The 26,048-nt window shown below is 46.1% G+C and overlaps 1 pseudogene; it reads left to right on the top strand.

Moving 5' to 3' along the window:
* Positions 1-23,735: 23,735 nt before the first annotated feature.
* LOC139021547 (serine/threonine-protein phosphatase PP1-gamma catalytic subunit pseudogene) lies at positions 23,736-25,800 on the top strand (annotated as a pseudogene).
* Positions 25,801-26,048: the final 248 nt, after the last annotated feature.

Below are 26,048 nucleotides of genomic sequence, written 5' to 3'. Positions count from 1 at the left end.
GAGCAGCTGAGGGAGCTGGAGAACTCCTCCCAGCCTTTCACTCCCAGAGCAGCAGCACGGCCACTGGAGGAGGGCCCGCCAAGGAGCCTGTGTGACCGGGTGGCATGTGGGGTGGGCATGGGACAGATATGTCAGGAGTCAGGAGGCCCCGGTCTGTGGAGGCCTCAGACCTGGCTGTCTGGGGACACCCTAGAAACAACAATGATATGCCATAGATATCCGGCACTCCGACACACAGTCACAGCACAGTGAACCACCAGATGGGTTGTTTCTGCTCATCACAGGTGAGAAAATGGAGGCGTGTCTTGCCCAAGGTCATACCAGCAGCAAGAACAGAGCAAGACTTGTTTAGGATTCTCTGTGGCCGAGATTTGGGGCTCTGAGCTGTTCTGTCTTCCTGGGAGAGGGGATCACCCCGTCAGAGGCTGAGTCAGGGATTGCTCTGAGGCACCAGGCTCTGAGTGCTTCTGACTTGGGAAACCTATATGTGGGTTTTACTCTATCATCAGGGTGGTCTTTGGAAACCATCACAAAGCGCATGCTGCATAAACAGAAAGGCATGCTGGGAAGAGACTCAGGAGGCCCTGGGCTGTGTGGCCGAAACTTGCCTCTGTGGGCCTTGTACCTCCTGTGCGTGGGGCTGGCCGAACCCCAAGGACAGCTGCGTGTGCTTTGGAGACAGCCAGCAACAGCTACGAGCCTGTGACGACTCTAACAGTTGCTTGGACTGTCTTCTGCAGGAAGGGCCAGTGGGCAGGAGGTCAAGGGTGGCTGTTTTCCCAGTAAGTGAGGTACAGAGAGGGCAGGGGTGACGGAGCTGCGGACAATGCACTGGCCATTTCTGGGCTGGCTCTGCAAGGCCTTACCCTCCGCTGGCCCATCTGCTCCCCTGAGGCCCACGCGCACCCATGCCACCCGCAGCACACAGCACACTGTGTGTGCTGCTGCTCCCAGTTCTTTGTTTGGAGCCGCAGAGAAGGAAAGCACCCGCTCCCTCGTGTGATCTCATCAAGGCCGAGAAGCTGCCCGGAGGGAAGAGGCTCCCACTCTGACAGCTGGACGGAGGCCACCAGCTGGGGGCTTGGTGCCAGGTGTGGCTGCCTGCACAGGCGAGCGAGGTCCTGGCCTGAGAAACTTCCCTCCCGACAAACGCTTATGTGAGCTGGGAGGGACCCAAACGCTGACCTGACCGTCTTGCCACTGCCAAGGACAGTGCTCTGGATGGCTCACAGATGCAGATGTCTGCAGAGACCGGACTTCGGGGCCAGAGTCTCTGCTGACGCTCAGAGGCATCTAGAAGGAGCAGGGGCGAAGGCTGGGCCATCTGTGACTACACGAGCAGCTCTTAATCATGGCCTTGGCCGCGACGCAGGCCCAGCTAGTTCATAGCAGAATACCCACAGCTGAGTCCTTGCTGCCCCTTGCCGTGCCCAGCAACCCCACAGATGAGCTGCAGAGGGGTGGGGAGTTCCTGTCCTGGACTCAGGGAGTCCCACTGCACAGGACCCACAGCTTCCTGAAGTTGTATCCAACAGAAACTGTTCTCGCTGTGCTGTGGCCTGAATGTCCTTGTCTTCCTTTCATTGACACTTAAAGGGGCCCATGACCCAAGAAGGTCAGAACTGGGGTCTAGGACACAGGGCTCCAGGCCCCGCACAGCACAGCTATGGGTGAAGCTGGGAGTGTGTGTGTGTGAGGGTGTAACTGGGACCCCTTGCTCCTCAAGGGGGACTTCTGCAGTGAGGTATCCCTCCTGATTCTTCACCCCAACACGTGGGTGTGGGCCTGCTTTTCCCAGGTCTCTGCTCTTCCTTCCAGCCTCAACATGGCTTCTTTTTATTCTTAGTTATGGGACTTTTGTTCAGCTAGTCTTCAGGTGGTCCTCAATGTTGGTTGTCTTATAATTTAATTATAATTTTGATGTGGTCATGTGAAGAGGTGAGTATAGTGTTTCCTTACTCTGCCATCTTGACCAAAATTCTCTGTAGTACATTTTGAAATAGAAAAGTATCAGTCTTCCAATTGTGTTCTTTTTCAAGACTATTTTGGCTATTCTGGTTCCTTATATTTCCATATTAATTTTAGAATCAGCTAGTCAATTTATCCAAAGAAACCAGCAGGGATTTGATCGAGATTTTTAGGTCTGTAGATCAATTTAGAGATTTTTGCCATCTTAATAATATTGTTTCCACTCCATGAAAAGGATCTGTTTCCATTTATTTAGGTCTTCTTTCATATCTTTCAACAATATTTTATAGTTTTCTTTATGCAAGTCATTCACTTTTGTTTAATTATTCCTAAATCGTTTATATTTTTGATGCTATTGTAAATGAAACTTTAAAATGTTTCATTTTCAGGTTATTTCACATCTACTAGTATACAAATACAACTTATTTTTTTCTATTTGTTTTGAATTCTGTACCCTTGGTGAACTTGTTTATTAATGCTAATAGTTTTTTTTAGTGGATTCCTTAGGACTTTCTATATAAAAGATCATGCCATCTGAAAATAGAGAGTTTTACTTCTTTCCAGTTTGTATGCCCTTAATTTCTTTTACTTGTTTAACTGCCTGGCTATCACCTCCAATACAATGTGGAATAGAAGTGGCAAGAGCAGACAGCCTTGTCTTGGTCCTGATTTTAGGGGGAAATACCCAGTACTTCACCATTAAATATGATGTTAGCTGTGGACTTTTTATGAATGCCATTTAGAAGGATGAGAAAGTCTAAATTTCTAAAATTCTTTTATTCCTAATTTGATTAGTGTTTTTACTAAAGCAATAGTGAATGTTGTCAAATGCTTTTCCTGCATCTGTTGAGGTGACCATGGGTTTTGTCCTTTATTTTATTGATATACTGTATTATATTAATTGTTTTGGGCTGTTAAGCTAATTTCACATTTTTTTGGTTAAATCTCATTCAGTCATAATATATAGTGTTTTTTGTATATTTCTAAACTCCACTTCCTGGTATTTTATTGAGAAATGTTGTCTATATTTATAATGTTATTGGTCTGTAGCTGCATTTTTTGTGATGTTTTTGTATGGTTTTGGAATTATGGCAATATTGGCCTCATAGAATGAGTTGGAAAGCATTCCCTCCTATTCCATTTTTTGGACGAGCATGTGAAGGATTGGCAGTAATTTATCTTTAAATATTTGGAATAGTTTACTAGTAAAGATATCTGGGCTTCGGCTTTTCTTTGAGGTAATATTTGGATTACTGTTCTATTTCTTCACTTGTCATAAGTCCATCATTTAGTTGTTCTGTTTCTTTTTGAGTCAGTTTCAATTGCTTGTGTCCTTCTAGGAATTTCATCTAAATTATCTAATTTGTTGGCATACAGTTATTCATCATATATTTCATAATTGTTCTTATTTCTATAAAGTCAACTCCAGAATTTCCAGTGGGTTTGTTTACATAATTTCTACCTTTTTTTATTGATATTTTTTCTTCGATGAGACATTGTCATCATGGCTTTTTTACTTCTCTCAGCATGGTTTTCTTTAGCCTTTTGAATATCTTTTAATAGCTGTTGTGAAGACTTCACTTTTTAAGTTCTGCATCTGGTCCCTCTCACAGGCACTTTCTGTTGCCAGCTCTACCCCTTGTGTATGAGTCACATTTTCATGTTTCTGCATGTCTTAGGATCGTCTGCTGAAAACTGGACATTTTAGGCAATAGATGACAGCAACTCTGGATGCTGGTTTCCTCCCCCTCTCTGGGGTTTTCTTTTGTTGCTGAGGTATTCCTTTATTTGCTTGGTGACTTGGCTACATTATTCTAGTGAAGTCAGTATTTTTATCGTTTGAAGCCTTTCGTGTTGCTCCTCCGAGGGTGCAGCCTTGGACACGTGTGCAGCCACTGTTTGAGCAGGTCTCTCTCTGACCATCTCTTTCCCTGATGCTGACAGTAAGTCCTTTCCCTCATCTGGTATCACATCCAGCTGTCGGGCTGCACTCACCGATGGTGGACACTCTATTGTTTCTGATGATTCTCTGAAGTGTAAGTTCTCCACAATCCAATCCAAGTAATTCATGGGGGATAATTTTTGAATTTTTTTCTGACCCTAAGTGGGCTCCTCTGAGCTGTCTTTTTACCTGGCTCTTCTGTGTTTTCATGAAGGGCCTCCCCGCAGGGGAACATCTCTTAGACCCTCCTATGGTCACGGGGTGGGAGTGTAAGCCACCGATCTATTTAGTTTGCCTTTCCTGGCACGGAACCACTGTCAAGGCCTCAATTCTCTTGTCTTGATGTACCTGGGTGAAGCCTCCGCCTGTGAGTCAGGAGGTGTGAGAAGGGAGCCTCCAGCTTCTCAGCAGCACCTGACTATAATTTAACTTCTGCAACGCAGAATCAATGGAAATAGTAAGTATTGGTGGCATTCCTCTCCCAGTGAGATGCCATATATTAACTGTATGTAACTTGTAACAAATTACCACTAACGCGGTGATTTAAAACAACACAACTTTATTCTCTCATAGTCCTGGAGACCAGAAGTCTGAAATCAGTATCTCAGGGCTAATCAAGGTGTTGGCAGGGCTGCAAGCTTCCACAGGCCCTGGGGCAGAACTCATTTATTGCCTCCTCCGCATTCTGGTGGCTGATGCTATTTGTTGGCTTGTGGCAGCATCGCCCCATCTTTGCCTCCATGGACACATTGTCTCCTTGTCTGTGTGCCAAGTCTCCCTCTGCCTCTCTCTTAGACAGACTCTTGTGATCATCCAGATAATCTATCTCAAGAGCCTTATCTGAATAACGTCTACAAATACCATTTTTTCTTACAAGAAAACATTTGCAGTTTTCAGGACTTAGGACCTGATATCTTTGAGGGACCATTATTCTGCTTACCACAGCCTGGCCTTGGCTCACAAAGATTCACCCGTAATCATTGTAAGGTAATATGCAAATATATTCAGAATCAACTCAAAGTCTGAAATCTCATCTAAATATTATCCACTCAAAAGTCCCAAATTCCATTATCTAAATCACATAGAGGTACATATGTGATTTAGACTCTGGGTACAATCCATCCTGGGTCAAAATTTTTCTTTGTCTGTGGACCTTTGGAATTAGAGAACAGGTTATCTGTTCCCAAAATATAGCAGTGAGTCAGGCCCAGCATAATAGCTCTAGACATTCCCATTCCCATTCCAAAAGAGGGAGAATGGAAGGAAGAAAAGGTTTCCCAGCCCCAAACAATTCTGAAATCCAGTAGAGTGAATTTCACTAGGTTTCAAGGCCAGGGAATAATCCGCTGTGGCCCGAGGTGCTGCCCCCTCACTCCAGCCTGTGCACCTGGAGCTGTGGCCTCCGCCCCAAAGCTCAGTCTCTGGCCCATGGCTCTGTGTCTGGAGGATCCATATTTCTTTCTGGAAGGGTAGCAATATTTGCAACTGTTTACTGCTTTAGAATTTGGGGAGTCTGACAGCCTTCCTTTATTTTTTTCCTGTTTCTTTCCCTCTAAGTTTAAGCTGGCAGGGTTTCTGTTGGTATAACAGCCTCAAAAGACTAGTAAGTAACCCATTTATGTTACAAAAATTTATGCAAGAGGGTATTTCATGTCTCTCTCCTGGACACGCCCATCTGTCTTCCTAGCCTCTGCTGAGATTGAGCGGCTACGTTAGATGTCTAATCTCGTCAGCACTGGCCAAAACCCGCAGAACTGGCTATTTCTGAGCTCTGGAAAAGACTCCAGGGTTTACAACAATCAAGTGAACACTTAATTTAAAACCAGCTGAGGAGAACTTTGTAAAGTCAGCAGAGAACTTTTGTAGTGCTCTTACTATCCGGCTCCACCTTTCTTCCCCAGCTTGGTGGCCGTCCTGAATGCAGCGCCCCGTTATCTGAGCGTGCATTCCTGGTGTCAGGCGATCAGCACGAACCTTCTTCATTATAGGTGTTTGTCTTGACCTGCCTGGTGGCTCCCTGATGGACTATTGTAAAGGGCTTGCCTATGTTTTGTCTAACTCACAACTACCCCACGATGGAGAGGCATCAACCCAGGAGATACTTTTCAAAAACATTTAAAAGCAAATGTGTTATCTGCTGCTGCCTGAGACAAGGGCTAACATTTAAAAACAACAACAACAACAATAACCATAACAAAAAAGCTTGGGAAGAAACACTGAGAATGTGCTGCTTTGGGGAATACGGGTGTGTTGAGAAGTTGTCACATTTTCCTACGAACTTAAGAGGCCACATAATGCCCGTAGCTCAGAGAATGCCCAAAGCTTACTCATTTGGCTCTACTTCAGACTACAATAAGCAGGAAGTGAAGGCTAAGGCAGAGTTGTAAAATGTCTGGCTTATTTTGAAGGTGTGCCCTGACACATAGAGTCTACCACCAGTAAAAACTAGCAAGTTGCCCAGTCAGCGTGGCTCAGTGGTTGAGCATCCACCTATGAACCAGGAGGTCATGGTTCGATTCCTGGGCAGGGCACATGCCTGGATTTCGGGCTTAATCCCCAGTGTGGGGCATGCAGGAGGCAGCCAATCAATGATTCTCTCCCATTATTGATGTTTCTATCTCTCTCCCTCTATCTTCCTCTCTGAAATCAATAAAAATGTATTTTAAAACAAACAAACAAAAAAAACTAGGAAGTTTTGGGTTTGATTTTTTTATTCCAGGTGTTCATGAGAATATCTGTTGAATCACTGGCTAACCACTAGCCTAAATGAATGGCGACATCAAGGCTCACACACAACAAGAATACAGTCTTTACAAAATTGGTTCAGAAAACTCACAAAACAAACAATAACAACCACAACAAGCCTGCAGTGGAGGGAGAATCTGACTTCTAGACTCCACATTTCAATACTCAAAATGACCAGTTCTTAACAAAACATTGTAAGGCATGCCAAGAAACAAGAAAGTACACCCTGCCACACACAAAAGTAATAGAAACTTTTCCTGAGGAAACCGAGACATGGGACTTACTTATAGACTCAAAGACTTTAAATCGACTATTTTAAATACTCTCCAAGAGCTAAAGGAAACCACATACAAAGAAATAAAGGAGAGCATGGGAATGATGGCTCATCAATAAAGAACATTAATAAAAGATATAGGAAATTTAAAAGGACCCAAGTAGAAGTTCTGGAGTTGAAAAGTAAAATAACTAAAATAAAAAAGTCACTAGAGCCCTGGTCGGGTAGCTCAGTTGGCTAGAGCATTTTCTTGATACGCCAAGGTTGCAGGTTCAATGCCTGGTCAGGGCACATATAGCAATCAACCAATGAATGCATAAATAAGTGGAACAACAAATCAATGTTTCTCTCTCTCTCTCTCTCTCTCTCTCTCTCAAAATAAATAAATAAATAAATAAATAAGAATCAATCAATAAAATTAGAAAAAATTCACCAGAGGTGTCCAATAGCATACTCAAGCAGTCAGATGACTGAATCAGTAACTTAACAATAAGTTGATTGTAATTTATTCACAAACTGAGGATTATAAACAGAAAATAAAGAAAGAAAAATAAACAGATCCTAAGGGTTTTGTAGGACACCATCAAACATACCAACATATGGATTATGGGAGTGCCAGAAAAAGTGAGAGAGGTAAAAACAGAAAAAATGCTTGAAAATTTTTCAAAATGCTAGAAGAATAAAGTCAACCCCCAATCCCCTATTTGACAAAACTATCCTCCGAAAATGAAAGAGAAATGATGGCATTCCCATATTAAAAACAAAACAGAGCGTTTGCCACTAGTACCTCTGCACTACAACATATGCTAAAGGGATTCCTTCGAGCTGAAATGAAAGATACAAGACAATAACTCAAACCCGAAGAACTTGTATACATAACATGCATATGCATAACCCATGGACACTGTCAGCAGGGTGGTGCAGGCCTGTGGTGGTGCGGGGAGGGGGAACTAGAGAAGATCGATGTGTTTTTTTAAGATATTTATAGTGTTAGGTCTTGCATTTACGTCTTTGACCCATTCTTACTTTTTCTATATGGTGTTAGGGAAAGGTCCATATGGATAAACAGTTTTCCCAGAGACGCCTGCTTCTGTCCCTTGGCCGTGAGCGTGACGGCACGGCACTGGCACTCGGAGACCCTGCCGCTGGCAGGCGACGGGAGTGCTTACACAGTGGTGTTCCCCTCTTTCTCTCTGCTCTCTGGCCTCCTGGGATGGTCACTGTGATAGTTGCATGGACCCAAGGAAAGTCCTCGCCCCCTGCTCTCCCTGGGGGAGCCCCTCAGCTCTGACCCCGCTGCATGGCTGCAGCCTCCCCAGGTGAGGTCCCTCCTCCCCTTGTGCCTGTGTTTGCCCTTTGCCCAGCACCACTCAACCTGACAAACTCCTCAGCCTTTTTTTAAAATTTATTTTTAATTTATTTTCTATTGCTGACAGTGTTACATTTAGCCCCCCTCCCCCTCCCCAGCCCTTAAGGCCCTGTAGCGAAGCCTGTTCCAGACCCCATCCCATCCCAAGGACACTGCTCAGGGCTGCATGGCGGAGTCTACTTCATCCTGGGAGTGTCTGGGTTTAGGCATCTCAGAAGCCTGGCTCTGGGGGCTCCCCCCGGCACGCTTCCAGGGGATGGTGGCTCTCACCCAGCCTGAGCTGGGACCAGCCTGGCCCTGTTCCCGGCCAGCTGGAGGAGGTGGGTAAGCCTGCCATTTACCACCCACCCTTCTGCCACAGCAGGTCCCTGCCGCCTGCCCAACATGGGCACCCGCAGGGCAAGAGCTGGTCCTCATTTGTGAGTACTCGCATTCTAACACAGAACTTGGAATAGCAGTAGATGCTCAGTAAGTAATTGTTGTAGTGGCATGTTCCTTTCATAATTAATGTAGTGAATTCTTGGCAGTTCATCTATTATACAGTATCTGGCGTTAGGTTATTGTTCAAGACCATTTGCACTCTATTCCCAGCTCCTCTGTAGCACTTAACACCAGAGATTGTGCTTCTCATTCAGCTGCCCGGTCCTCAATGCAAGGATCCCATTGGTTTTACTCAGCACGGTGTCCCCAGGACCTAAACAGTGCCTGGCATGCAGGAAGTGCGACTAGATGAATGAGTAGAAAATGCTCTGACTCCGCTGTAAAGATGTTTACTGAGCCATACATTAAAGAGAAACATTACACAGATATCATGAGCTAACTTAATCGAAAGGGAGAGCAGAGTGAAGTATGGGGTGGGGGAGTGCTAAACAGAACCAAACTCTCCGTTTCCTTGGAAGGAAGAACATCATTTAGTTGCATCTACAGCGGAAAGATCAAGGAAGAGCAGCGTAAGCATTTTTCTTAGAATCGTGAAAGTAAATCCCAGAAGGACGAGCCAAAGAACTGAAATGGCATGCTTCTGGGGGTGGGGAAAGCTGTATGTTTAAATGTTTCAGGCAATCTATACCTATTCCTTGGATAAAGATTAAAATTAAGTAATAAAAATGACCTTGATTTGATGCTTTATAAGGTGTCATTAAATTCACAGATTGGTTTGATTTTGTTAAATCTAGAGAACTTTTTTAAAATTGTTGACTCTATTACAGATGTCCCCATCCCCCCACCTGGCCTCCCTCCACCCTGCCCACCCCCCCTCCCCCCCAGGCCTTCCCCACATTATTGTCTGTGTCCCTGGTTGATTTCTTCCTGTTTTCCCCTCCCCCGTCCCCTCTGACATCTGTCAGTCTGTTCCATTTACCCACGCCTCTGGTCCTATTTTGTTTGTCAAATTTTTGTTCTTTAGATTCCACATATAAGTGAGATTGGGTGATATCTGTCTTTCTCTGACTGGCTTATTTCGCTTAGCATCATGCTCTTCAGGTCCCTCCATGCTGTCGCAAAGGGTAAGAGTCCCTTCTTTTTTACAGCTGCATAGTATTCCATGGTGTAAATGTACCACAGCTTTTTTATCCATTCATCTGCTGATGGCCTTTGGGCTGTTTCCAGCTCTTGGCTATTGTAAGTAATGCTGCTATGCATTGGGGTGCATTAAAAGTTGCCTATAATCAGAAAGAATATAGGCAACTTTTTAAAAGTACTTTTGCTTTTATTAACTTTATTTTGAAATATAGATTCACATGCAGGTCTAGTAGATAATGCAGAGATAATTGTGTACTTTTACTTAGTTTCCTCCAGTGATAACATCTTGCAAAACTATGGTACAGTGTCACAGCAGGGTATTGACATTGATGCAGTGGGGAGACAGGACGTTTCCATCACGGTGAGGGTGCTCATGTTGCCCTATATACTTACTTCCCAGCTCCCCACGGAGAGCAGTTCCCGACTTCTTAACCCACTCCATCTTTAACTCCTGAGGACCACTAATCTAATCTCCATTTCTATCATTTTGTCATTTTAAGAATCTATAATAATAAAAGGGTAATATGCTAATTAGACCGGACGTCTCCTGGATGTCCTTCCTTACGAAGCCGGGGCTGGAGGGAAGCAGCCCGGGTCCTGGGTGCCTCAGGGAAGCCAGTGCCAGCAGCTGGGGGAAGGAAGGCCTACTCTTGCACGAATTTTCATGCACCGGGTCTCTAGTCTCTGTATATAAAAGCCTAATATGCAAATTGTCCCCTCAGGAGTTTGGCCAGGAGAGCAGGAGTTTGATAGCTCGCTATGTGCACTGACCATCAGGGGGCAGCACGGAACATGGCAGGTGACCAGTAGCAGCGGTGGGGCGCAGAGGGAGCGGGGGAAGGAGGAGGCGGGGAAGCGGGGAGGCCTAGGGACCCTACCCATGCACAAATTTCGTGCTCCAGGCCTCTAGTATTACATAAATCAAATCATAAATTTTGTAATCTATGGCTTTGACTTTTTTCACTCAGCATCATTCTCTGGAGATCCATCCAGGTTACTACATGTATCAATATTTTGTTCCATTTTACTGATGAGCAATATTCCATATTGTGGATGTATCATCATTTGTTTAGCCATTCACTCACTGAAGAACATATGAAATGTTCCCAGTTTTCAGCTACTACACAAAAGCTGCTATGTACTATTATGTACAGATTTTTGTGTCAATGTAAGTTTTCATTTCTCAGATACAGGTGCCCAGGAATATAGTTGTTGGTCATATATTAGTTCTATGATTTGGTGTTAAAGAAACTGCCAAATAATTTCCCAGAGTACTTTTACCATTTTACATCCTCAGCATCAATGTATGTGGGATCCAGTTTCTCTGCATCCTTGCTAGCATTTGGGGTATCACTATTTTTGTTTTTTCTATTCTCATCTATGTATAGTGGTTTTAATTTACATTTCCTGAATGGTCAGTGATGTTGAACATCTTTTCATGTGCTTATCTGCCATCTCTATGGTGAAATGCCTCTTCATGTCTTTTTCCCATTTCCCTAATTAGATTATTTTTTCACTGACCGTTTTGAGAGTCCTTTGTATATTTTAGAATATTCCTTTGTCAGATGTGTGGTTTGCAAATATATTTCCCAGTATATAGATTGTCTTTCCACCCTCTTAGTAGAAACATTTGCAGAGAAAAAGTTTTTAATTTTTATCAAGTCCAATTTATTAATTTTAAAAAATGGACTGTGCTTTTGTAGTCAAGTCTAAGAACACTGCCTAGTGATAGGTCCTGAAAAGTTTATCTTGTTCCCCCAAAGGTTTTATAGTGTTAAGTTTTACACATAAGTCCATTATCCTTTACAATTGTTTTTTTTTTTTTTAATCAGATGTGAAGTTTAAGTCAAAAGTCAGGTTTTTGCCAATGAATGTTTGATTTCTTCAGCACTATTTGTTGAATAAGCTATCTTTACTCTATTGAATTACTTTTACACCTTTGTCAAAAAATTATTTGGGTATGTCTGTGTGGGTTTATTTCTGAGCTATATTCTGTTCCATTCATCTATGTAACTAACCCTCTACCAATACTTCATTGTCTTGATAACCATAGCTATATAATGTCTTAAAATCATGTGAACAAATGCCTCTATTTTATTTTTCAAAATTGTTTTATCTATTCTAGTTCATTTGTATTTCCATATAAATTTTAGAATGGTCATTTTTTAGCTACAAAATATCTTTCTGGGATTTTGATAGAAATTGTGTTAAACTTACAAATCCATTTGGGGAGAATTGATATCTTTACCATGTTTAGTCTTCCAATCCATGGGCACAGTATGTATCTCCATTTATTTAGATCTTTGATTTCTTTTATCAGTGTTTGGTAGTTTTCAATACATAAGTACTATACTAGTACTTGTTTTGTTTGATTTACATTTCAGTATTTTATTTATTTTAGTAATTATAAATGGTATTGTATTTTTTCCAGTTTTATTGAGGTATAATTAACAAATAAAATTATATGTATTTAAAGTGTACATGATGATTCCATATATGTATACACTGTGAAATGATAAGCACAACTAAGTTAATGCACACATCCATCATCTCCACATGCAACCTTGTGTGTGTGGGGGGTGACAAAGCTTAACGTCTACTCCCAGCAAATTTAAAGTATACAATAAAGTGTTATAGTCACCATGTTGAACATCAGAGCCCCAGAACTTATTCATCTGATAATTGTATGTTTGTACCCTTTGACCAACATCTCCCCATTTCCTCCACCACCTGCAACCTAACCCCTGGCAACCACTGTTCTACTCTCTGCTTCTCTGAGTTTAACTAAAAAATTCCACATATAAACGAGATTATACAGTATTTGTCTTTCTCTGTCTGACTTATTTTACTCAGCATACTAGGTTCTTTCATGCTGCCACAACTGGAGGATTTCCTTCATTCTCTCTGTATCTATACTGCTAATAGATAATTATGTAAATTGACTGTCCCTCCACAATGCCCACAACCAATCAGGAGTGAGTATGCAAATTAATCTGACAAAGATGGCAGCTCCCTTAGCCTCCTGTGCCTGGAGCTGCAGTGGCAGAGAGCTACCAGCAGTGGTGGGCGTGGTGGTCAGGCTGCCGGCTTGGGTGGGCTGTACCCCGGGCTGCTGGGACCTGCGCTGAGGCGACTGGTGGTGCGGGCAACTGCAGGGTGGGTCCAAGGCTGGGGCACTGGGAGACATTGGACTGCAGCTCAGTAGGCGGTGCACTGGAGGACCTATCCACCGCCTACCCGGCACTGAAGCCGCCTCCTACAAGATGTATCCTGGCGTAGGTGTGTGGGAAGTGGGTTCAGGGAACCTCTCCCTTTGTGGCGCCCAGAGCCCGGCTCAGAGAGGTGCGGAGGAGAAAGGCCACGTTGGTTGATCAGGAGCAGCAGACCCGCCCTAGGCAGCTTTTCCTTGGGGATTTGGAGAAGACCCACTTCCAGTCTGGAGGCCTACATGAACGTTGGGCGTCTTTTGAAAAATGATTGTTTTGCTTGGGAATATGGTTTGTCTGTAGAAGGCTGGGAAAGAACAAAATCTGTTACCAGTCCTCCTCCAAACAGACACCGTCTGGAGCTGAAAGCCTCAAGAGTGAACGCTCTCACGCCCCCATCTCTGGTCCTACCAGTGTCTGAGGCGGATCTGGTGAGTAGGAGGCCACCCTGCCTGTCGTCAGTCTGAGGGAGGCATGTCTGGGAGTAGTGAGAAGGGGCATCTTCTAAAAGAAGCTTCTCTGTCATTAACCATTTCATAAATTTCTCCACTTTGGTAACAAGACATTTACTTTTTATATATTCAGAAGCAGGATATTTCCCACATGCTCCGATCAGTAGGATGCAGCCCCTTGCTCTGCACCAGTCACAGCTGAAAAAAAGAAATGCCCATTAACCACATACCCTTCCCCCACAAACTTCAAAAAGTTGGGTCAGCTTCCTTTCCAGGGAGCTAGGACTGATTTTGGGGTCCCAGATACACTGGACCTGGTCACTGTGGAGTGATCTACCTGCTCAAATGACAGAGGCAGGATGAGATGGAGGATGTATTTGAGTTTTGTTCTGTTTTTCCAAAATTGCCTGTTACAAACACTTCTGCAATAGTCCTCAATTGTACTCGAAGTACTGTATTCCCTCCATTTGTACGCATACTACTTTCTCTAAATTTTAAAGTTTTTGAAACCAGGATACATCTTAATAGAGAGGTTAAAAGGACTTGCTAGCTGCTAGGCATCTACGTTGAAATATATATATTTAATATGCAAAGTCTCCCCTCGGGAGTTTGACCAGGAGAACGGGAGTTTGATCGCTCGCTATGATGTGCGCTGACCATCAGGGGGTGGCGTGGAACAAAGGAAGGCTCTGGCTGGCAGCTAGAAGGCCCCGATTGGTCCTGATCGCTGACTAGGCCTAGGGACCCTACCTCTGCATGAATTTCATGCACCGGGCCTCTAGTCTACACTAATAAAAGAGAAACATGAAAATCGGTGTTACTCCACTACACCCACCAGCCAATCAGGATGAGTATGCAAATTAACCCAACAAAGATGGTGGTTAATTTGCATATGCAGGCATGGAGCGAAGACTGAAGGCTCCAGCCCCAGCAAAGACTGAAGACTGAAGATGACTGAAGACTGAAGAGGCTTGCTTTCTCCTCTACGGCCAGAGCAAAGGCCTGGATCCCCGGTGCCAGGGGAAAACTGGTGCCAGCAGCCAGAGGAAGGAAGGCCTATTGCATGAATTTCTTCATGCAACGGGCCTCTAGTATATATATAAAAGGCTAATATGCAAAGTATCCCCTTAGGAGTTCAACCAGGAGTTCAAACGCTCACTATGATGTGCACTGACCACCAGGGGGTGGCACAGAATGAAGGAAGTCCCTGGCCGGCAGCCGGAAGGCTCTGATCAGCCCTGATCACAGGCCTGGCCTAGGAACCCTACCTGTGCACAAATTTCGTGCACCGGGCCTCTCGTAGGTAAATAATTACATAAGTACACATCACACTTTCATTGTCTTTTCACAACATTTAGGTTGTTTCCATGTTTTTTTGTTTTGTTTTGTTTGTTGTTTCCATGTTTGGCTATTGTGAGTAATGCTGTCATAAACATGGGAGTGCAGAGATCTCTTCTACATGCTCATTTTCTTTCCTTCAGATATACCTGGAAGTGAGATTGCTGGATATATGGTAGATCTATTTTAAATTTAATTTCAGTGTCCCTGTGTTCCTGTTAGTCTATGGAAACATATTGACTCTTGTTTGTTTATCTTGTATCTTATGACCTTGCTGAACTCTTTTATTAGTTCTAAGAAGATTTTTTATTTGTTTGTTTTGGAATATTTCTTAGAATTTTCTATGTAAACAATCATGTCAGTTGCAAACAGGGACAATTTTTTTTCTTCCCAGGCTAACTGCCTTTTATTTCCTTTTCGTGCTTTATTGCACTGTCTAGAACCTCCAGTACAATGTTCAATGTCCAGTACAATGTTAAGAGTGAGTATTCTTACTTTTTCCTGATCTTGGGAGCAGGCAGCATTTAGTATTTCACCAATAAGTATAATGTTACCTGCAGGTATTTGAAGATGCTCTTTATCAAGTTAGGGAAGTTTCCCTCTATTCTCATTTTTCTTGGAATTTTATCATGAATGAATGTTGAATTTAATTTTCTTTTATTTTAATAATGTCACATAACTTAAAATTGACCATTTTAAGCACTTTAAAGTATACATTCACTGACAAATAGAACATATACTCTGTTGTGCAATCATCACCACTATCTAGTAGTTCCAGAACATTTTCACCACCCCAAAAAGGAACCAACCCCATATCCATTAAGCAGTTGCTCCTTTATCCCCTTTCCTTTAAGAGTATTGAATTTTTTCAAATGCTTTTTCTGCCTCAGTTGATATGATTATATGAATTTTTAATTTTTTTTGTCCTGATAATAAGGTGGATTACATTGATTTTTCACATAGTGAAACAGCTTTTGCATCTCTGGAATAAATCCCACTTGGTGAGAGTGTGTAACAATCCTATTTAATAAAGAGGTAATATGCAAATTGACCATCACTCCAACACACATGATGGCTGGTCCCATGTGAACACAAGATGGCCGGCAGGGGAGGGCAGTTGTGAGCCATCAGGCCTGCAGGGGAGGGCAGTTGGGGGGAACAGACCTGCTGGGGAGGGCAGTTGTGAGCGATCAGGCCTGCAGGGGAGGGCAGTTGGGGGGACCAGGCTGGCAGGGGAGGGCAGTTAGGGGCAATCGGGCCAGCAGGGGAGCAGTTAGGTGTCGATCAGGCTGGCAGGGGAGTGGTTAGGGGGGGTTCAGGCTGACAGGCAGAAGCGGTTAGGGGCAATCAGGCAGGTAGGCAGGTGAGTGGTTGGGAGCCAGCAGTCCTTGACTGTGAGGGATGCCTGACTGCCCATTTAGGCCCGATCCCTCAAGGGGTCCCAGATTGGAGAGGGTGCAGTCTGGGCCGAGGGACTCACCCCTCCCCCCATGCACGAATTTTGTGCACCTGGTCTCTAGTTTTTATATATTACTAAATTCTATTTACAAATATTTGCTGGGAATTTTTATATCTATAATCATAAGGAATATTGGCCTGCAGTTATCTTTTCTTTTATTATTATTATTTTTTGTACATCTTAGTCTGGCTTTGTATCAGGTAATACTAGCAATCATATTGGGAAGAGTTTTCTCCTGTTCTGTTTCCTGGAGATGATTGTATAGAATTGGAGTTTTTCTTTAAACATTTGATACAATTCTCCAGCGATATCATTTGGGCCTGGAAATTTCCTTTGGGGAGGTTTTTAATTATGACTTCAATTACCTTAATAGTTATAGGGATATTTAAAAGATCTATTTCAGTTATTTGTGGTAGTTTGTGGGTTTTGGGGGAGCTCATCCATTTCATCTAAGTTGTCAGTTGTATGTGTGAAGAGTTGGTCATAGTATTCCCTCAATATCCTTTGATGTCTGCAGAGTCTGTAGTGACATCACCCATTTTATTCATAATATTGGTGATTTGCATCTTCTTTTTTTCTTTGTCAGTCTTGCTAAGGGTTGTCAATTTTATTGACATTTTCAAAGAATTAGCTTTTTGTTTTACTGGTTTTTCTCTGTAATTTTTCTATTTTCAATTTCACTGATGCCTGATGTTATTTTTATTATTCCCTTCCTTCTGCTTACTTTGGGTTTATTTTGCTCTTTTTTCCCCTAAGTTCTGGAGGTAGAAGTATAGATGACTAATTTAATATGGTTCCTCTTTTGTAATGTAAGCATTTAGTACTATACATTTTCCTTGACACTACTGTACCTGTGTCCTACTAATTTTGATATATTACACTTCTATTTCATTCAGTTGTATTTCTCTCAAGATTTCCTCTTTGACCTATGGTCAAAGACTTTCAGGCGGTAAGGGGTCATTTCTCGCTCAACTGTTTTTGAGATTTTTTTTTTCTTCTTTCTCATTCGTTTTCAGAAGGTTGACTATGATGTGTCTTGGTGTGGATTTCTTTGGGTTTATTCTGCTTGAGGTGCTCAGCCTCTTGAATATGTAGCTTTGTGGGGGGTGGGGGGTTGGCAAATTTGGGGAGTTTTTGGCCATTATCTCTTTGACTACTTTTTCAGGTTCACCTCTTTTCCTCCTCTTCTGAGACTCTGATGACACAAATGGTAGATTTTCTGTTACAGTCCCACAGGTTCCTGAGGAACTGGATTTTGTCCCCTTTCAGGCTATTGTTACTCTGTTGTCTGATTGGGAAGTTTCTAATATTTCTCTTTAATCACTGATATGTTCCTTTGTTCCCACCATTCTGCTGGTGAGCTTATCTGTCACATGATTGTAATTTGATTACTGTATTTTCAGTTCTAATATTTTTGTTTGTTTCTTCTTTATATTTTCCTAAGACTTTTTTATTTGTTTCAAGTGAGTTGTAATTGCTCATTGAAGCATTTTCATGCTAGCTGTTTTAAGATCTTTTTTAGATAATTTTAACACCACTGTCATCTTAGTGTTGGTATCTATGGATTGATTTTTTTAAATTCAAGTTTATGTTTTTCTGGGTCTTGCTATGATGAATGATTTTTTTAATTAAAACCCAGACACTTTGTGTATAATTTCTGAGACTCTAGATCTGAATCTAAACCTTTTGGCATATCTGGTTTCTTCTGACGCCAATTTGGCAGTGAATAGCAGGGGGGCACCTTATTACTGCCAGGAGTGGGGAGAGTCCAGTTAGCTGCTTGGCCTCCATTGACACTGACGAGGGGCACTCCTCATTGCATTAGGCAGGGGCAGGGGCAGGGGCAGGGGCAGGGGAAGGGGAAGGGGCAGGGGCGGGAGTTCCACCTTTCCACTAGGCCTTTCTGATGGCACCTGGCTGGAGCAGTAGGCGCTCCTTGGGGCTCATGAATGAACAACCTGCTCTCTACTCAGCCTTCTCTCAGGCTACCCTAACAAGGAGCTGGGGCGCCTCATTGCAGCCTGGGGAAAGTGGAAGTCTAGGCTCCCCACTCAGCCTTTGATGGCAGACATGGGGATGGGACTGTCACCGGACAATCAATGGGTCTGTCCTATCTGTCACTACTTGAGCCAATTAGGCAGAGACAGGGTTGAATCATATGAGCATTTATTCCAATCCTGCCAGCAGCATGGGAGAGCAGCAGGTCATCCACAAAAATCTGCTCTGCACCCACCACAAGCCAGCTGGTTACATTGGGTAGGAGGACAAAGATCACATGGGCAAGTGGGCATGCAAACGCTGGGGGTCTTCAAAGGGCTGGCCCCTCTGGTTTCTGCAACAAGGTTGTTAATCTTTCCATGATAATAGGCAGCTCCCTGATGGGGCGGGTGAGCTGCATTTCCAGGTGAGTTCCCAGGTCCACGTGCAACTCCCAGCCAGGTTAGATTGTGCCTTCTCTAATCAGAACAAAACAATCCCGGTTAACAGACACGATTCATATTTCTTACAATTATAGCTGGTCCCCAATATTCGACTTCTGCCCCTGTCAGGGCCACTGGTTTTTGTGTGGTGCTTGGCCAGCGTGGCTGGCTATTTAAAAGTGTATCTCTATTTTGCAGGGAAGGAAATGGAGAATTGGAGATGGGAGTTCCTGTCCCAGGCCTCACAGCTGGAAGAAGGAGAGCTGAGCTCATGGAGCCACCCAGCATTGAGCATCGAAGTAAGTGAGCTCCCGGGGAGGGGCTGGCTCCCTCGGCTGCCAGCTGCGAGGCCTGCAGGGATGTGCACTTGGACAGGGCAAGAGGCCTCAGGAGGGAGAACAGTCTGCGCCGTCCCTGCTGAAAAGCGTCTTTACTTCCTGGAGAAAGTCTCACCTCCTCAAGCTGGCAGCCAGGGCCCTCCGACGGGCTCTTCCAAAAGCATCATTCAGGGTACCTCTATTCCAAACCTACATCCTGCACTCGGAATGGAGCCCAGCCCAGGCCTCGAGGGGCCAGCGCCTGCTTTGTTGGCCTTTGTCCTTTCCTGGTTCACTGGGCTCCATGGCGCATTCCTTCTTCTCACCGGAGCACTCAAAGCCCGTTCCTGCCTCAGGGCCTTGTCTCTGCGGCTCCTGCACCTGGACCGTGGTTTGCCTGGCTGGCTCCACCCTGGCTGCCTCCACAGAGAGGCCTCCCATCACCTCGCCTCCCATCACCTCGCTACAATGGCATGCTGCCCCACCCTGCCTGCCCTGGCGCTCTCGTTCCTCCTACCCTGTTTTATTTTCTTCACAGCACACATCCTTCCCTGACATTTCCTACATGTTTACTTGTTTACCTGTTTGTTTTCTGTCTCTTCCCTGGGGCTCTCTGACATGGGATAGGGTCATCTTCATTCAGCCCACGATCAATAAGCAAAACAATGAAATGGATGTGTGCTCAGGGTTGGCTGGGTGCTTGCTGGCTGGCTGGAGCAGGCCCAGGCTGGGGGGAGGGAAGGGGGTTGGCCTGGGGGAGTGCCCACACACATGCAGGGACCAACCTGGTCAAGAGGAGGCTGACTGAGGCCAAGGAACTAAGGAAGCTGCCTAGAGTCTATATGTCCCTTCCTGGTGCAGCCTTGACCAGAGAGCAGGGTCCTTGACTCTCCTGGGGAGAACCAGCTGAAGCCCTCCATGCATGGACCAGTCCCATCCCCTCCGCCTGACTCCTTCCTAGACCAGGTGGGCCCAGGCCTGGACGTGTAGGGCGGGGCCATGGCCTGGCTCTGGTCCAGCTCCTGCACAGCCAGGCCATGTGTCCGCCCTCACTGGCCTCCACTACTCTAGTGAAGGGCTTACGGTTATCATTTAAGGATTCACTGATTATTATGTGAAGATGTATGATTATTATTTGAAGTTTCATATCTGTGACTATCTTGCTATCAAACACAGGCCTAGATAAAGAAAGAAAGAGTACAGAAGTTTAGCACAGTACCAAAGGGTACATCCACATGAACCTCCTGTATTGTGGAGGGAAAGAGGAGATAATGCTTGTGTGTGCATGTAAGAGAGAGAGAGAGAGAGAGAGAAAGAGACGGCCAGACTGCTGATCCTCAGGTCCTGCTCCTGGACGCACACAGCCTGGTACTGCCCACACCCAACACCTCCAGCTCTGAGCTTCCTCCGCTGAGGAAAAGGTGGGAGTGGGAGAGTGTCACTTCTCATTTCCTTCGGCCGGTTTAAGAAGCAGCAGAGCTCTGTTTTCTGAGAGGCTCGTAATTAAATGGATTAAAATGTTTTCCTTCATGGTGACTTTGCCAACTCCCTTCTACCTCTCCCTGGCTCCGTTCCCAGGGAGCGGATGGAGACTGGGAGGAGGCAGAATGACATGTTGTGCGCTTCTAGAGCAATTAGCTTGTGCATCGTCATTTTGGGAAGAGATTTATGGCTGGCTTTGGGAGCATTCCATCCCAGACCTCAGCGCCCCGGATGTGTCTGCTGGAGAAGTTCCTGGAAGTGAAGCCTCAGTATGAATTCCAATTACAGTCAGATGAGAGCACACTCCTTAAGGACTGCCCTGGACAGGCCTCTCCTGCGGCTCAGGACTGACCTTGAGCTCCCATTGCTGCCAGCCTCAGAGAGGGAGGAACGCGCTGGGCTCCGCCGGGTCCCTACAAGCCGAGGAACAGGCCGTGCGCTGGGCGTGAGGGGAAAGCTCGGGCAGAACGCGAGGCTGTGACATCGCAGCACCTTTAGCTGGGACCATCCTCAGTCCCTGCCCCAGAGGCTTCTGAAAGGGAGCACGCAGGGGGCACCACCCGCGGTCTGAGATCTCTCAGGCACTGGAACCATCCTTTGACCTCATTTCTGAAATAGACCCTCTAGTCCAGTGGTTCTCACCCTTCCTAATGCCACGACCCTTTAATACAGTTCCTCATGTTATGGTGACCCCCAACCATAAAATCATTTTCGTTGCTACTTCATTACTGTAATTTTGCTATTGTTATGAATCGTCATGTAAATATCTGATATGCAGGATGTATTTTCATTGTTACAAATTGAACATAATTAAAGCATAGTGATTAATTGCAAAACTATATGTAATTATATATGTGTTTTCCAATGGTCTTAGGCGACCCCTGTGAAAGGGTCATTCGACCCCCAAAGGGGTCGTGGCCCACAGGTTGAGAACCGCTGCTCTAGTCCCAGCGTAGGGCCCAAGTCCTTGCTGGCCCCACAAGGCATTGCAGTCACAGGTTCTAAGGTCCCAGGTGGGCGCGGGGGCCAGAGCCTAGTGTGACCATTAGTGTCCGGGGGCTGCGCCGAGCCCGTGAGAGTCCCGAGCGGGGCAGCCAGGGGCCGATGCGCACTCATTAGCACGTCTGCAGATGGATGTTCCTCGTGGCACCAAGACCCCAAGGACCAAATACAAACCCGAGGAAGCAATTCCCTCAGTATTGATTATGAGTTAGGCTAACAACATTATTAATTACATCTGAAGATATGTATCCACTGCACCAGCCCGTTAATGGCTTTCGTGAGGTATTAAGGCTGCTAATTAGGAAAACAGCAGGTTTGTCAGCAGCTGTCTTAACAGCCTCCCTGGAGAAGAAAGATGGTCAAGGTGTCTGTCCCTCCCCACGGCCCCAGCTCTCCAAGGACTCCCTCAGTGGGGCCTCGAGGGCTATGTCTGTCACCAACACTATTTCATCCAGCAGTGCTCCCTGAGCCCCTGGTGCCGCCATGAGGGCGGAGGTGGGCTGAACAGCAACCTGTTCGGATGGGGGCAGAGTGGTGTCCAGAGGCCTGCGCTCTGGGCACCGCACAAACCGGAGAAGCCCCGAGTCCCTTCCAGGAACAAGAGGTTCTATAAACCATCCGCCTGGCCCTGGCTGAGTAGCTGTTGGTTAGTGTCATCCCAGTACACCAAGGCTCGATCCCCAGTCATGGCACATACAAGAAGCAACCAGTGAAAGTGGAACAACAAACTGATCTCTCTCTCTCAAAAGAAAAAGCACAACAAACAAACAAAAAACTTTAAAAATCATCTGGTCTGGATCCTTCCTTCAGACAGAGAGGTGGCGTGAGTACCCTGGTGAGCCAGCGAGTGTGTTTGTGTTGGGGGGGGAGGAGGAGCGGGGGCAGGTGGCGGGGGGGGGGGGGGGGGGGCACAGGGCCTGCCTCCCTTCCAATGCGGGCGGCTCACAGTGGACAGGACTGAGCTCCTTCCTCCAGGACATGAGGTGGGAGAAGTGTTGGCTCCCTCCTTGGGTTTTCTCCTGCTTCTCCCTCTGCCAGAACCACCTCCTCCTTCCCACCCTCACCCCTACCCCCTTTACTTTTGCTGAAAGTGCCTCCTATAAGCCTCCCTTGGTTGCCCCCCTATTGGACAGGAGCCCGACTCTGCGTTTCCAGGGGGGCCCCTCAGGGACCTCCATGATGGAAGGTTGATGTCCACTTTCCTCTCCCCACACCATAAGCTCAGTAAAGCGACTGACAGATCTGACTGGTTAGCAGGGACCAGGCATAGTTCAAGTTATTTCTTCGTTTAGTTTTTAAACACGTTTTTAATATAAGATCCTGGGACTCAGGGGCCATTTGCTCTTTTTGTGGTTCTAGTGGGGATGCTACAGAATTTGCCAGGCAACCTAAAAATACGTAGGAGTACCGGAGGTACAGGAAAAACCCATTTATTTTCAGATGTTCCACATGCACTAGTACAGTGACTCAGGGGAGACTGTTTCTCTCCAAATCCTGAGCAAGTTCTCACTTTATACCCCTTGGTTTCTTTGTCCCCCAAATATGGGATGGGACTTCCGGACCTTTTGTGGGCTTTGCAAAAAGCCCCATGTGTTGGGATGGGGGCCGTGAAACCACACCTAAAGGCCTGGCCTGGCGCCAATGCTGATAACCCCCTCCGGGGGTTGTGTATTGTTCATGGTTTATGGCCTCTAAAATGGGAGTATTTAGGTAAACGGTCTTGCAAAACCAGATTGTGGAGAAAGGGGCAGTGACTTAATTATAGGCTATCAAGGATGTACATTAGGCCCTAACCAGTTTGGCTCAGTGGATAGAGTGTCGGCCTGCAGACTCAAGGGTCCCAGGTTCGATTCTGGTCAAGGGCATACGCCTTGGTTGCGGGCACATCCCCAGTGGGGAGTGTGCAGGAGGCGGCTGATTGATGTTTCTCTCTCATCAGTGTTTCTAACTCTCTATCCCTCTCCCTTCCTCTCTGTAAAAAATCAATAATATATATATATATTTTTCAAAAAGAATGTACATTAGGTGACTGGCACAGATTCAGGTTGCTAGCCCGCCCCCCCAAATGTCTTATTTTCCCCATCAGGGAGAGAAGGAGGAAGCAGAGAGGCTGGTAGGGGTCTCACCGTGGCTGCGGCCATGGCTGCCACTCCCTTCTGTGCTCCCGGCTGTAAAGTGAGCCCCGGAGGGAGCCAGAGGCCGCCCGGCTGGGCTGCGGGAGGGTTGGCAGTGGGAAGCCGATGGCAGATATAGGTAAACTCAACCCTGACTGCGTCATCCAAGTGCTGGTGGAAGTGAGAGGGCCCGAGCCTCGTGAGGATGTCCAGTTCCAGGAGAATGAAGCCAGAGGACTGGGCTGCAAGTCCTGACAGGCCTTTCGTCTGTCCTGCTAGAATGTGAAGCTCCACTCGGAGTAGGTGCTGATACCATGGACAAGCTATGATTCGCTTCAACTCTCTGATAGGGGTTTCCCGCCAGAAAGCAAGGACCTGTCTCCTGGGGACTATGAGGACAGGGGAAATGGTCGTTGGAGACCTTCCCTCACTGATACAAAATCAAATATCCCGAGAATTTTTCCTCCTCAGAGGAACCACGAATGTGCCAGCATCAATAGAATGTATGGATTTTGTGATGAAGGTAAAAGAAGATACAACATTAAACTAAGGAAAGCTTTCAGACTACTTTGTTTACAGGCAGCAGCCATCGTGGATGAGAAATATGTTACTCTCATGGGGATTGGTCACCAATCTATGGAGCAGATTTGTTCATTATATGACCAACTGGTGGGCCAGAGCTAGGTCTCCTTTGGGACCTTTGTGGGCTGAGCCTGATGAGGATCCTTGGGCTGGGGTGAAAGACAGAGGCGTGTCCGTCGCAGTGCGTGCAGAAGGGGTTGCAGACTTTCCCCGCCAGCGTGACTTGGATCTTCTATGTCGCGCTCACCAGGTGGCTGAAGAGGGATCTGACTATTTTTCAGAGAGGCAGTTAGTCACTATCCTTTCTGCACCAGACGGTTGTGGAGAGTTTGACCACGCAGATGCCATGATACGTGTGGACAAAACGCGAATGTGTTCTTTTCAGATTTAAAGCCTGCGGAGAAAAAGAAGCCAAAGGCACAGGCCCTGACACCTCTACGGGTCTGATCACAGCGCCAACGAGGAAACAGATGCCTTTTTGACGTTGCCTCACTGGGACTTGTAACATATTGTAGCCAACCTTCATTTTTAACACTGCAATGGCTATTGGTCAGCTTGCCTCCATTCTCACTTAATCAATGGCATTTGCAAATGAAAGCCGCTCCATCCCTTCCCCCACCCCCTTTGTTTTTTAATTCTCTATCCTTAGCAAACAACATAAATGATGGTGTTAAAGCTGTGCACCCCAGGGGTAACGGTACAATTGACCTTTTAAAAATGTCAGTACAACCCATGAATAATGTAAATGCTTGTTTTCTTTAGGATATAAAGAGAGCCCCAGGGTGCTCAATCTGTACGTGTTATTGTCATAAAATGCAGACTGTTCATGCAAACCACTCTGACCATTTTTTACAAAGATTTTGTTTTAAAGGGGTTGCTTATTTCTCTCATTGTCTTGTCATGTACAAACTGGTTTTGTAGCTATCGGCATTAGGAGTACTCTCGACCTTGCTGGCCTCGGTGGTATAATGTATATTTAATTAAAGCACACTTTCCCTTACTTACAATGATGCTTACAGCCGCTTGGGACCACCGCACACTACAAAGGGGCATCTGGCAGTAGAGAGTCTATTTGCAAAGGCGGAGAAGAGGCTGAGGGGACCAGAAGCGTGAGAGCCCTGACCTCTGAGGCGTGAAGGGACAGGGTGCTGCCCTGGGAACTGGCAGGAGCTGGGCATTTGGTAAAGGGCGCTGCCGCCCATGGCAGCTGGTGGTGGAGGAACCGGGAGGAGAAATGTTTCGGGGTTACTTTGCTTCCTGCTGGTGCCTCCCAATGTCTGAGTCCAGCGTGAGCCAGAGGAGAGGGGGCCTTGGAGGGGACAGAAGTGCCGAGGACCCCGTGTGGCAGGCCTCCCTCCTTGGAGCCACCTAAGGAGTGGGAGGAGCAGGTGGGCCCGTCCCTGACCGCCCAGCCCGCCCCCCGCAGGAGCAGCAGCAGGAGCAGCAGCAGCAGCAGCAGCAGGAGCAGCAGCAGCAGCAGGAGCAAGCCCTTCCTGAGTGTGGCTCCCGCTTCCTCCTGAGTCTGGGCTGGGGGCCCAGAATCTGGGACGTTCCCTGCCCACCATCTTGGGCTGCCCATGCGCACTGCACTCCAGCAGCCTGGGGATAAAGTGCGCACCTGGGCGTTTGGCCAGGTTCCAGGTGCGGGGTGGGGGTGGGGGGCAGGGGGGCTGGCGGGGAGACTGAAGTAACGCTCTGTTCCTCTGTGGCTGGTGACATCAGCTGGTGACATCACCAGGTGGCCCTGCAGGTGGAGGGCATCAGAAGTTCAAATAACTCACGGGGGAGGAGGAGGCATGTCGTCAACAGCAGGGGCTGCGCCAGGAGGCTGAAGCCTGTGTAGCTGCCCAAGGTGGT

Source organism: Myotis yumanensis, unplaced genomic scaffold, assembly GCF_028538775.1.
Source record: "Myotis yumanensis isolate MYYU_CA2020_CCGP unplaced genomic scaffold, mMyoYum1.0.hap1 SCAF_13, whole genome shotgun sequence".
In the NCBI taxonomy this organism is placed as follows: Eukaryota; Metazoa; Chordata; class Mammalia; order Chiroptera; family Vespertilionidae; genus Myotis; species Myotis yumanensis.
Note: the sequence above shows the minus strand (reverse complement) of the source record. Positions and strands in the feature narration are given on the sequence as shown.